This window comes from Pseudonaja textilis, chromosome 1 (genome assembly GCF_049901715.1).
Source record: "Pseudonaja textilis isolate UNSWEBS1 chromosome 1, rPseTex1.2, whole genome shotgun sequence".
NCBI classification, from domain to species: Eukaryota; Metazoa; Chordata; class Lepidosauria; order Squamata; family Elapidae; genus Pseudonaja; species Pseudonaja textilis.
In genome coordinates this window covers 249,189,782-249,202,268 of record NC_141990.1, presented here as the reverse complement: position 1 = coordinate 249,202,268, position 12,487 = coordinate 249,189,782, and the positions used below count along the sequence as shown (strand labels likewise).

The window sequence follows — 12,487 nt, the reverse complement described above, 5'->3', positions numbered from 1 at the left end:
CATCATGACATCGTGTGACAGCAATGTAACGCCACAAGTTTGACACCTGTGCTCTATAGCAAGTACAAACCTTTGATCTTTAACTATTATTACTTATATAAATAAATAATGCATTTGAAGTAAAGAAATATAGAAACATAGAAAACTTGTGGTAGAAAAAGCCCTAGTGGTCCATCAAATGTGCCCACTGGGGGGGTTTTTCATTCGCTTTTTATTTTCTATTTTATTCAAGCATTGATTATTATTTTTATTTATGTTTTATTTTGTTTGTTGGATGATGGACATGTGTTTAACCCAAGCATGTTTAAATTCAGTTGCTGATGAGAATGGTTTTTCTTTATGACCCATGGTGGTTCAGTGGTTAGAATGAAGTATTGCAATCTAATTTTGCTGACAGCCAACTGCCAGCAGGTCGGCAGTTCAATTCTCACCAGCCCAAGGTTTCTATCCCTCCAAGATCAGTAAAATGAGGACCCAGATTGTTGGGGGCAATATGCTGACTCTGTAAAGTACTTAGAGAGGGCTGTAAAGCACTGTGAAGCGATATATAAGTCTAAGTGCTATTGCTAAATGCTTTTCCTGAAAAACAATTCTGAAATGATCTAGTTGAGTTTTGTCTATGTTTCATCAAGCATCTTGATAATGAGATGGTAAATTATATACTTCCTAGACTAAGTCTTTTAGACATGAAGACAAATGTGAATTATTTTGGAGTGCTTATTCTGTAATAAAACTCTACAAGTTATCAAAGCTGACCTTTTTTTAAAAAAAATCCCCTTGAATTCTTTGCCTTATAAGGAGATATGATCAAACGATACTCTTTCCCTTAAAGTTCTGCCCAATATTTTTTATATTTGAGCTTTGGAAAGGATTTAGAAGAAGAGCTGACAGGAAGAAACTTCTTTGATTAATGTCTTCTATCTTCCCTTGAGTGTGTATCATTGAAATTTAATATGGTTTCCTCTCAGTTTGAAACATAGATTAAAAGGTAATATGATTACTATTTCTGTTTAAAGCAACAGCATTCCTGGATGAAGAAAAAGAGCCTTTGAACAGCTATTTGTCTGCCAGAGAAGCATGGCTCCTATACTTTTCCTTTGTTCAAATATCTTAAAATAACTTATTAAATGAGACTTAATTTATCTTTTTTTTTTCAGTTCAAGAATGAATCAAACCAGGTTAAATTGGATAAGAGAAATGTGCTTTGTCTAATTGAAGAAAGAATTTATTGATTTGTTAGCAAAGAACTGCATTCAATGGTTTGCACTTTAAAATTAGTTCCCTCCCCTCACCATATCCACTTTTCCACAGAATATAAAGTTTCTTCAGGGGAAATTTATCTGGTATCATAAGTAGAGCACTACTTAGAGTGCTGCCCACAGTCACATTGTAGGGGGTGTGGGCAGCATAAAAAATAAATAATAAATAAAAAGTGGTCAAAAAGCTACCAACAGAAGTGGTTAAAGATTTTCACAAAAGGTTTTTAAAGATTTTCAGATAAGAGAAATGGCTGGGTGATGCCAGAAACCTGTCAGGATGCTTTGGTAAGCCATTATATTTAGCTGTTTAGTGTTAAATGTGATCAGGTCACTGTGACTTCTTCAACGAAGCATGGTTAAAACCAGGGGTGGGATTCTACAGGTTCGCACCTATTCACTAGAACTGGTTGTTAACATACTAAGCAGTTTCGGAGAACTGGTTGTTAGAAGAAATTACTGGCCTAATCCTATAAGAAAGGCAGGAAGGAAACATTCTGGTGTTGCTTACAGAAACTGCCTCTCCATTAACGCTTATTACATTCTTGGCAGGACTAGACTTCCTGTCTCAGGAACTTCTCTGGAGTATTTTTCCCCTCCTTTGCTGGTACTTTGCCTTGTGGAGTGACCATTCAAAGTTACAATGGCACTGAAAAAAGTGACTTATGGCCATTTTTCGCACTTACAACTGTTGCAGCATCCCAACAGTCATGAGAGGTCAGGTGAGGAGATGCGTGCCTCGATGTGAGTGATATTGAGTTGGCCATGCCCAGCCAATAACATGACCACCAAGTCACGCCCACCAACTTAGCCACACCCACAGAACCGGTTGTTAAAAAATTTGAATCCCACCCCTGGTTAAAACAATCCAAGGCTTATTACAATTTGTGTCTCATGAAATAATACCTTTATCAGTAATAAAATACTTTATTGGACTGGTCCACTGATGGGTAAAATTGAGAAAGAGGAAGTTCCTAAATCAAATCATATTTTCAGTCATATCACTTGACCACATAATTTGCATTATAAAATGAACAATCTTAGCAAGAATTTAGAATTTTACTGTCAACGCGTCTTTTGACTATGCTACTGGGAGTGAACTTAACTGAGATATATGCCTAACAATTACCATTTTTTTTTTTACAAAATGTGACACATTAGCATAGGTTTTCTATATTTTATTGAAAGCAATAGTGAAGAATGTCAGCATGAGATGTCATTTCCAGCAGTATTGTCTCATGCAGAGATTTTATATGTTATCCTGGGCAATACCCTCTGCTGGACAAAATGTGCCACAACAGTCACATTTAAAACGATAATATTCCCCACTTGTCACCTGTAGGCTCTGTAGTTTCTCATTAATGAAGGATTTGCTACGAATAGTCATATATCTATGCAAGGCAATCCCCCCCCTCTTTTTTTTTTTAATAATAGAACCTATTTCCAAGTGATGCTGAATATCAGTCACACTGAAATAAAATCAATTGTGAATTAACCGTAGATTTGAGAATAAAATTGAAAACAGTTCTTCTTAGGGAACAGTTGAAATGTAGATAAAACCAAACAGCATTCTAATGGGATCCCAAAAGAGGCAAAAAATAATAATAATAACTGAATGGCATTTCATTGTAGGATCTACTGCCCTGATCTGCCAACTTTCAGGAAGCCTTAAATCTCCGATTATTTACAAGAGTGTTAACTTGATTTAGTCTAAGCCAAAAGAGTCAAAGCTTGATTCAAAGGGCAAGGCAAAGATATGGTCAGGATGAAGCAGAGGATTAAAATTCCAAGAAACAAACCCCACATGCCAGCCAGGATTGGAAGAACAACGTAGAAAGATACACCTAGCAAAACAGGACATTCAAGATCAAATGTGACAAGGTCTGATATACATGAAAATGGATTCTTTCATCATTAAATCCCTTTGGGTAAAGCCATTAGTAAACATGGTCTCAGCCTCTGTTAATTCACAGCCAGTACCTAACAGATCTAATTGCAAATGATTGACATATCAAGGGATATGCTGCTAATAAGCAGTGCTATTTGCACAACATATTGGGAAAAGTACACTCCTCCTCCTTTCAGCTTTTGGGTCTGTACCCAGAGCTGATGTCCTCTTTGTGGGGTAAGCAGGGCAGCTAGCATGAGTGGGGTAAGAGGTAAGGCTGTCTTAAGTAATTTATTTCAGTGATATTGAGATCCTCAGTTATCCGTATCAATACTGCTAGAGACGGATTCACTGCAAGGATAAGACTAGGAGTTGATTTCTGTTCCTCCTCCATCCAGAGAGGAAACAGACCTTCCCCAGAATGTGTCAGTCCTTCAAGGGAACCCTTGTCCCTAGAACTAAAATCAGTCTGGAACTATTGAGAGAGACTACAGTAATAACAAGTTGAGGTTTCTTTTCCTCCCTCTCTCTCTCCTATTCTAATGCATGACCTTGGCAAATTTAAGATGTGTGGATTTCAGTTCCCAGAATTCTCCAACCAGCCATAATGGCTGGGGAATTCTAGGAGTTGAAGTTCACACATCTTAAAGTTGCTAAGGATAAGAAACACTGCTCTAATGGTTCAGGGAGAAGTCAATCTGAGTTTCTTTTTCAAGCTTTTTCTATTTTCTAGGCTTACTTCATGTCTGACTAACCTCTCCAAGCTGATCTCCGATTCAACAGAATTTCATGCCAGCTTGCTTGAGTGATGGGTTATGGCACCTATTGATGGTGTGTAATTCTGCTCTGCAAGAAATATGCTGAAAGAAACGCATGAAAGTCCCTTATTATTGGAAGGGAGAATTATCTAAACCCTTATTAAATTAATTTGTTTGCTAATTATTTTCTTGCCATTACTCTTTTCCCTTCAAGGTGGCAGAACACCTGTTGTTTTAGTATACTTGATTCATACCCACAAGCACTTGCTGTGTCCTAGTAAGTTCCCTGTAAACAATTTGGCTGCACGTCGCTTGGTACTGTGATTTCTCTTGGCAAAGTCAAGAGCCCAGAAATTGCACCATTTCATTTTTATTATTATTATATTTCTTCAGTCAATAGGATGGGAATGGTCAACCAGTCTTACCTTTTGAAGAGACAAGCACTTCAGCAGTTATCTCAAGGTCAGACAGGCAGTTGTCATGCTGGCTGAAATGTTGCAGATGGGTTGCTACTGATGATTGCTTTTGTCAGGAAAATGTCTACAATTATTTACAAGAGCCAAAAACGTTTCCTAATAAAATTAAACACACTGTTTTCCCATAGCTTCTCTTCCAAATATGACTTCCCCCAAGTGACACAATGTTCAAAGATATGCTAAAATAGACTTCATCTACCTGAAAAATATAAGAGGAAGAAAAAGCAAGGTGTGTGTCAAGACCCCATAAAGTTCGCAGTACTGTTTCTCTTGATGAATCTTATCCATCCACAAATTAATTTAATAAGGGTTTAGATAATTCTCCCTTCCAACAATAAGGGACTTTCATCCTTAGGTTACCCACCTAAGGAATGTCTGGCCTTTGGCTTCCAAAAAATTGCCCACTCCTGATTAATATCATGACATGAATGAACTGCAACAGGCTCAATATATAGATTAAACTGTTTGCATTTGATTTTTTTCCAATCTTATTTTCTTGTCTTATCTTGGGAGGTCAGTTAAGGTGATGAATAAATGACTGCAAATATTACAGAAGAACAAGCTGAGCAGCACGTTCTTTTATTTCAAGCTGACTGGTAGAAAAGTGGAGAATAGAAGGGATAACTTTTATGAAGATAGTTCTTTGCCTTTCACCAAAGAAATAGGAAAACACCAGGATAACAAATGGCTACAATGAGCTTGATAGAGTGCCAGCCAGCAAAGGAACTATTATGCAATACATCTTCCTTTGGCCTGTCGGTGACAACACAGTCAGAAATAAAGCTTGATGTCTTGAACTTATTTATGTAGAACTGTGATCCATTCTGTAAAAGGGACATTGGTTCTCATGAGGCAGTTTTAATTCCATATTTTAAAAGTGACCATTAAAAAAGTAAAGTTGCTGAGTTAAGCTAGAATTCTGGGTACATCACAGAGATATATATGCAGCTTTGGGGGCAGCAGTATATACATTTGCCAGGGCTTTGATTTCCCAGTTTAGCTATAGTCCTGATATTTTCTGGTAATAACCTGCCTAAGTCCTAACCAAACCCAACAAACAATATTTTTTTTAATCTCCTAGAAGGTCGGACAGGTGATACCATCTGAATTAATACATCTTTAAATCATCAGAGTCTATTGCCTTTGGTTCCCTGTTGTTTGTTCAGAACACATATAAAATAATAGTGGAATTGCAGACTGGTTGTAGAATATTCATTAATTCAAACTTCAAGGAAATACTTTCATCTTCCAGGTCTGAACTTCTAGGAACTGTAGTTCAAAGTGTCTGGAGAGAACAAGAATAGGACAAGCTGCCAAAGACTAATAATGACCTGATTCATTGTGTGGGTTCTAATGAAGTGAAGAAGCACCAAGAAAGAAATATTGAAGATTTATAGAATTCCCAAGTTTGGGGATTAAAATGATGTTATCTCTCTCTCAACTTGTCCCATACATATCCTTTAGAAAAACTCAAAATCAGGAGAAACAAATTTACATTGGGGGTGATACAAAACAATTCAGAAAGGATTGTGTGTAAATGGTGGTCCTAGATTTCTGACTGAGTATAAGGACAGGAGATGGGTCCCTAATGAAGGGAAAATAGAGAATGGGATATTTATCAAGTAAATAAGTAAATAACCTGAATGTTAATTATAACTTGACTAGCTGGAATCTCAACAAAAGCAAATCACTTATCCAGTTTTCTGCTCGAAAAGAGAGCTCAGGGATGATGCATAATATTTATAGAGCTAATTATATTCTTCCCACATTTCCTCCATACTGTTAAACATCAACTTTATTGATAACAGAATTATGGTATGTGCAACATAGTACTTGCTCATGATTTCCACTTACCAAGAATATTGTACTTTTCTGTCATTCTCAATCAGGTTCATCTGAAGTATAAGACTAGAAACAAAAGAGAGAAATGCTGAACCTATTTCTCCTCTATTAGTAGGATTTGATGTTACTATTTATTAATAGATATTATACTGTTGTTGCTCCCAGATATTCTATTCATAATGGACAAAATAATGTATTAGAGTCGATAAATCAGGAGCAGTTGCACCTGGATAGATACCAAATCTATTTTCTTGCTTGTCCCTCTTTTGTTCTTATATATTTCATGTATCCATATAGGAGTATAGTTATTACTGCAAATGTCATCCAAAGGCTATAAATACTTCTGAAATGGAAATAAATGCAACCTGCAGCATTTGAGTTCAGAATGTTGATGACTTTCTTGTGTCTCGTCATTTCATGAATTGTTTTGTTTTGTTTCCAATTTTCTGAGCCACAGCAAAAGTGGAAGTCGTTGTCAACCTAGGCCTTAAAGCCATGAAAGGTGTTTCTCAAGGGTAGGATTCAATGTTTAGGAAAGGAGAGGACAATGTGTTTAAAAAATATTCTTGGAGATTGTCTCTGTGAAATAGCATGCACTGGTTTCTGAGCAGCGATATCCACAGGGAGGGTCATAAAAGTCAGAGGGCAACCACAGCTACGTGATTGAAGACTTAATTTTTCTTTAATGTGCATCACAGTTGCCCTTGTTTCTGAGGAAAGGCAAATAACGCCAAAGCTAAGCAGCTTCAAGGCCGCTGGGACTGCAGGGAAGGATGGATTAGAATTCAAAATGTTGCCATTGATGTCTAGATAACAGTCCATGCTGCCTTTTCCAAAACTGAACAACATTAGCTGTGCTGTTTTGTGGCAGGAAAGATTAAAATAATAACATATAGTCAGAAAATAGACTTAACATAGTGATTTCATTTTTAATGAAACAATTCTAATATGAATAATTCTTTAATTTCCAATTTCTTCCACTTGTTTTCACCCAGCTATTTTGGATTGTATGCTTGATATTTTGGCTTTTGATAGTAATAAACTTTAATAAGTTTATGCTTAACACATTTAAAAAGAGATGTATTGGTTAAACCTCAATTAGGGAGTCTGGGGTTTAAAATCTCTGCTTCATCGTGGAATCACTGATCCTTAGTCACTGGTCTTTAGTCCAACCAATTAAGATGTATTATGGGATAACATTAGAGGAGTTCTCCTATATTAGTACTGATCCTTTATGAGACACATGGGTTATAAATCAAAATAATTAAGCAAAGCAACAAAAGTTCTCAAAATTCTTGCAAAAAAAAATAATCCTGTGTGACTCACCTCGTACTGTCAACCTACTTATTGAGCCCCATATCTTCCCCCTGATAAGGGAGGTGTTATGTCTTGGGGACCGGTTGGGGTTCCAACCGGGTCCGCTCTTTAAGCAGGTTCAACAACCGTTCCTATTGGCTGGCGCCGTTTGACAGCCGGCTATATAAAGCGGCTGTCAAGCCAAGCCAGCCGTTGTTCGCAAGCTAGTCTGCCCGTTGGCTGGCAGGACGCGACAACCACTGTTCCTTCAATAAACTTGTTAATTGCATGCCCTGGTCTAAGCCTCTCCTTCCTTTCGAAACACAACACTGGCGACGAAGGTGGGATCTGAAGGCTAGCCAGGAGCATTTTCCCAAGGAACAGGAGCCTGTCATCGGAAGCCGCAGCCGCTTGCCGTTTTGCTTACCGAGCCTCGGACTCAGAAGCCTGTCATCGCGAAGTGAAAGTGTTAGAGCCGCTCAGGTTAGATCTGCCGCGGTTAGAGAAGGCCGGGCGCTGTCAGTGAAAGTCGCGACGGTTAGAGCACCATGGATAGTGAAAGTCGGGCGCTGAAGCCGCAGCCGCCCGCGCAAAAAAAAAAGGGGCGCGAAAATTCTAACGGCTGTCACTGAACTGCAGCCTCTAGAGCAAGCTACGGCGCTGAGAGCCTCAGCCGCCTCGATCACAAAGGGCACTAATTACAGTAGCTGTCACTAAGTGAAGTCTCCAAGTGAAATTGCGAGCGCCTCAGCCGCCAAAAAAAAAAAAAAAAAATTATAATAAGAAAAGGGCTCGAATTTTAAAGCGCTGTCAGTACAGCACCACAGCCACAGCCGCCTAACGCTCGCAAAAGAGCACGAAAAATTCAAGCGCCTCAGAAAAGCCGAAGTCCTTGAGTGAGAATAGGGCACTGTAGCCACAGCCGCCAACGCCCTCAAGCAGCATCAATCCAAGACAACGAGCTCCCAGTGAGGTAGACCAGTCTACCAAGAGACTGAGGGGTCCAAAATGAATGTCAATTCAGTATTCCCCCTTTCAAACCTGATGAGGAAAAGTGGGATTCGTATAAGAATCGCTTCAACCACTTTATCGATGCCATTGGACTGGCTGAAGCTTCGGAGCAGAGGAAGAAATCCTACTTCCTCAGCTACTGTGGGGCTGTAGTCTACGACACCGCCACAGCACTCCTGGCCCCACGAGAAATCGGGAATGTCCCATGGGCAGAGTTGGTGGAAACGCTATCCAACCACTACTCACCAAAACCGTCTCAGATTGCTAGGTGCTTCGCCTTTAGGATGAGGAAGCAAGCCGAGGGGAATCCATAAATCAATATATGGCAGCCCTGAGGACAGCAGCTCTACAATGTGAGTTCAAGAACTATTTGGACGACATGCTGCTCGACCAACTCGTCTGTGGGGTGAGGATCTAAAACTCCAGAGGCGTTTGCTGGCTAGAAGAGACCTCAACCTCCCCAGGCAGTTGAAGAAGCCTTAGCTGCAGAACTTGCAGCACAGTCCGCAGCTGAGATCCAGGGCACCGCTCCCAGACCCAGCACTTCCTCCGTACACTCTGAAGAAGCGGTTAGTGAGGATGACCCTGCAGAATACTCTGATGTGCATCGCCTCAAACCAACGAGACAGCCGCAGGTAGGGGCGAGGCCAAGAAACAACAGTGGCCCAAAACAAACTCTTTTATGCCTGACCTGTGGAGGTTCCCATTCCCAGGCATCTTGCAGGTTCAGAAACGCCACCTGCCACAACTGCCACAAGAAAGGTCACCTCGCAAGAGTCTGCCAGGCAGCGCGCACCTCTCCACAAAGATCTTCCTCTCCTGTTCCCCGAAGGCAAGTAGAAAAATGCCATACTTGTTACCAAGCCAACCACACACTTTACACCCCCAATAAAATTACACTTTCTGTCTTACTAGAAGGTAATCCCTGCCGCATGGAGGTAGACACGGGGTCAGCGCTCTCAATCATATCTTGGGACACGCTTAAGAAGATCCAGCCCAGACTGACAAAGAACCAGCTTCAAAAGTGCCATATCACCTTGAGAGACTACCAAGGAAAGAACATCCCGTCCTCGGGAAAGGCAAGTTTTCGTGAAATTCCAAACCTTTAAAGGCCATTTGCCTTTAGTGGTTGTTAATGGTGCCCTCCCTAGTCTTTTGGGGTTGGATTGGTTCCCCTCTCTCGACCTTAGTATAAAAGGAGTCCATGCTGTCTCAACTTCTGATGTTGACTCCTTATTTACAGACTACTCTGACGCTTTTAGTAGTGAGTTAGGCTGCTATAAGGGCACTCCCATCTCCTTCTCAGTAGACTCACAGGCAGTCCCCGTTCGCTTAAAACCACGTAGAGTACCTTTTGCCATCTGCCCCAAATTGGACGCGGAACTAGACAAACTACTAAAACAAGGGTGATAGAACCCACAGATTTCGCTAAGTGGGAGACCCCAATAGTCACCCGCTAAAAAGAGCGGTAATCTAAGAATTTGTGCTGACTACAAGACGTCAATCAACCGTTATCTACAGGTTAGCGCATATCCAGTCCCAGTCATTCAGCACCTGTTACACACATTCGAACCTGGCACCATTTTCGCCAAACTGGACATGTCACAGGCATACCAACAGTTCCCCGTGGATAACCAAACAGCTGACTTACAGACCATAGTTACACACAGAGGGGCATTCAGATGTAAGCGTCTCCAGTTTGGCGTAAGTGTAGCCCCAGGTATTTTCCAATCACTGATGGGCGAATCCTCCAAGGTCTCCCGGCGTAGTGCCATATTTCGATGACATCTTAGTCACAGCCAGGGACAGACCCCAACTCATCCAGAGAGTCAGGGCAGTATTAGAAGTTCAGGCAGCATGGCCTCAAACTAAAACGGGAGAAGTGTACCATCGCCACTAGACAGGTGGACTTTCTAGGCTACAGGCTAGACGCCTCAGGCATCCACCCGGTGGAATCGAAAGTCAAGGCCATCCATGAGGCGCCCGCGCCTACCAACAAAACCGAGTTACAAGCCTTCCTGGGGTTATTGAACTTCTACGCTTCATTTCTCCCACACAAGGCGTCAGTTGCTGAGCCATTGCACAGACTCTTAGACAGAAACACACCATGGCACTGGGGACCCAAAGAAAACCAAGCATTTGTGGCAGTCAAATCTCTACTCACCTCTGAGGCTGTCTTAATACAATTTGACCAACGCCTTTCTTTGGTCCTAGCCGCAGACGCATCCCTTTTGGGATAGGAGCTGTCTTAAGTCACAGGCTCCCCAATGGCTCCGAGGCACCAATTGCCTTCTTTTCAAGAACCCTTTCAGCGACTGAGCGTAATTACAGCCAGGTTGATAAGGAGGCCTTGGCTGCAGTAGCAGCAGTCAAAAATTCCACGAATTTCTATTCGGACACCAATTCGAACTTATTACTGATCACAAGCCGCTTTTAGGATTATTATCAGGGGAAAAGCAAACCCGCAGATATTGTCGCCTAGAATGACCAGATGGACCTTATTCCTGGCGGCTTACTCGCACAAACTGGTCTATCGTCCCGGTAAAAATCTAAACCACGCTGATGCCCTCAGCCGCTGCCCTTGCCAGCCCCAGTCGAGGACCCAGCTCCTGTGCATGCCATTTTTGATGTAAACGAACTCAAGCTGCCGGTGACTGCAGACGACATAGCATCACATTCCAAGAAGGACAGAACAATCGCCCAGGTTCTGGACTGGGTAGGGAGGGTGGCGGAAACTAACTATTCAGTTGATTTCGCCCCATTTAAAACTCGCCAGCTAGAGCTCTCTAAGTTGCAGGGATGCCTATTGTGGGGTACCAGAGTGGTCATACCAACCACCCTTCGCATACCCGTCTTGAAGATGCTGCACGAGGGCCATCCAGGAATCGTGCGGATGAAGGCATTAGCTCAAAGTTACGTCTGGTGGCCCGGGATGGACGATCAGATCGCCAAGTGGGTAAGCTCGTGTCGACCCTGTCAGGAATCTAGGGCAGCCCGCCAACCGCCACACCCACAAAGTGGGAAAGTGCCAATGCCCGTGGTCACGGCTTCACATCGACCTGGCCGGGCCAATGCACGGCAAGACCTTCTTGGTGGTCGTGGACGCCTATTCAAAATGGATAGATGTGGCCTTACTTCCACGACCACCACACAGGCAGTTGTTAAAGCCCTGACTCACCTTTTCGTAACTCACGGACTCCCTGACACACTGGTCTCCGATAATGGCCCCAGTTCACCTCGAACGAATTTAGTAGGTATGTCACCAATCTAGGCATCAGACACGTCCTCACGGCCCCCTTCCACCCCACCAGCAACGGCTTGGCTGAACGGGCAGTCAGATCAGCCAAGGAGGGCGTTAGCCAAGTTCGGCCAAGTGGATTGGCATTCTAAACTGTCTCAATTCCTCCTAAGCCAGCATACCACACCGTGCACAGTTACGAACAAATCCCGGCTGAGCTGCTGATGGGGAGACGCCTGAGGACTACCTTAGACAGGCTGCACCCCACTACTGTCCAGACTCCCTTTGGGGTCTGACAGTCTGGCCAGGAATTTCGCAGTTCAGGACCTAGTGTTTGCTAGGAACTACGGGGGACCCACTGTGGGTGGCGGGAAAGTTGTGGCTGTCACAGGTCCGAGATCTTATCGGGTCCAACTTGAAGACGGTCGTGTGTGGCGAAGACACCTGGACCAGCTGCGGAGACGACGGAGCAGCCTGACCGGCCCAGACCCGTCTCCACCAGATGAGTCGCGGGCGCCACTCCAAGGTCCAGCTAGTGATCCCCAGAGTGACCACCCTTCACCAACGGAGCAGAGGGAGCAGGCAGTAGACCGGGACTGCCAGCCGGGAGCACCACCGTTTATCCCCAGCGAAGGCAGAGACTTTTCCTGGCTCCAGTTCCTGCGCGAGCCCTGTTCGCCCCCTACGTACCTGACCAGGGGTCCGCGAACTTGTCTTCGCCC

General features: G+C 42.8%; 1 protein-coding gene across 4 annotated transcripts in view; it reads left to right on the top strand.

Annotated features, from left to right (window-relative positions):
* ANO3 (anoctamin 3) overlaps window positions 1-12,487 on the top strand; it is a 225,796-nt gene that overhangs the window by 133,210 nt on the left and 80,099 nt on the right. The window lies entirely within an intron of this gene.